Here is a 1,741-nt window from a genome sequence, read left to right as displayed (position 1 = left end):
TCTGGTGAAATTCTATCTGAGGATCTTCGGCGCTACAAGTACTTTCTTGATTAAACCAGTTTATTCTTCCTCGATACAACTTTTAGTACACAGAAGTTCCGCAATCAGTACTTTTCTCATTACTTTAAACTTAACAACTTCTATAATACAAGCTATAAATCACAGCGATTCACAATCTTGATAACTTCTCTCTCGACGAGTGCAAAACACACACTTTACGGCTCACTAGCTCGAAACTAACAGAATCATAAATTACACGGAACTCAAAGAAACTACTGCTCTCTGTTCATTAACTCCGCTGGCTTTTTCTGCCAGGCCTATACACTAACGAAGAGGGCATCTCGGACACACTCGGACTTCCCCGAATGCGAGAAACTCATCAGCAGCGTCACGTGACTTCCGCTGTCGTAACATTATTTTTATTCCTGAAAAAAATTATAATCAACTATTCGAAAGCATTCATATTTCTAGATCTTTCGAACTCTGTATGACTTTTTTTTTATTATCCTTTATACTAATTCTTTTATCATGGCTGTGTAATATGCATTGATTCTATCTTAAACAATTGTTTCTTATTTCACAATTAATGGTTTTGTATTAGCATTTTCACTTCAATATAAATGGGTTTGTATTTGATTGTGATATTATATCATGTATTGACAGTTGAATTTGTATTTTTTTAAGATGTGTCTTGTATATTATTTGTATTATATGGCATTTTTCAATTGTGGCTATGTATGGATTTTCTTTTCTAAAGGATTGTGTTGCTTGTGTTGGATGCAAATGTTTACTTGGGCGAAAATAAGTTGCTGTACTCCTTTCCCTGAGTAAATACATAGATTTGATTAGTTTTGAAGTTAAACTTCATGTTGGCTTGAGAACAAGCCTGAAGTAAGGATAAAGAATTGTAATATATGCGCATATCATACATATTCTAACTTCTTGTTTAAGTATAGTATACTTACAAAAATTGTCAGTTATCCTGGTACGTACAGTTTCACATAACATGTGGTCAGAAAAGTCATTAAGTTACTTTTATTCTTACTGTCTTTGTTCCTTGTCATTTTCTTGAGGTAATACCTAGTCTGCCTGTTAGTGGGGGTATGGCTGTAATGCTGTGCAAGAGGTCGACATTGGTGTCCTTTATTAGTATGCCAGGTAATGCTTCAAGGTTATAACTTTTCATACATTCTAATGGTAGTGCTAGTCACTCTGTGTAAATCTCATATTACTTTGAGTTAGGTAACATAAAGTTTAAACAGTATGGTAGATGATATTGCATAGTCAGTCAGATAGAAGTTATCCTTGATCGAATAAAAAGTGAGCAAGTACACACACAGTATTTGCGCAAATAATAAGCTTGTTCATTTGTGTCTACTCTGTGTGCAGTTTCTTTATTTTGTTTTCGCCAACTCAGTTGTCCAGTGAAGTTCAGAATTACTTCAGAACATATATGTTGTGGAACCTCCTGTTATTCAGGGAACTTATCCAATGGCTGTACAAGAAACCATTTTCTCCTGAAAATGCCACAGGGGTAGAAACGTGTAGTATGCCTGCGTACCACAAACATACCTATTAGACACAATATAAGGTTTTATTGAGCAAAATGAACTGCCCACCCCACTCCCAGTGTTCACACTTAAGTTATACTTCTACTGATAGGGCTGACGAGAATGGGGCAAGGGGGCAGCTGCCCCTGGGCCCGGTAGTGGGATACTCCAAAGCTCACTAGAAATACATA

The sequence above is a fragment of the Limulus polyphemus genome, unplaced genomic scaffold (genome assembly GCF_000517525.1).
Source record: "Limulus polyphemus unplaced genomic scaffold, Limulus_polyphemus-2.1.2 Scaffold0, whole genome shotgun sequence".
Lineage (NCBI taxonomy): Eukaryota > Metazoa > Arthropoda > Merostomata > Xiphosura > Limulidae > Limulus > Limulus polyphemus.
This window is presented reverse-complemented; position numbering follows the sequence as displayed.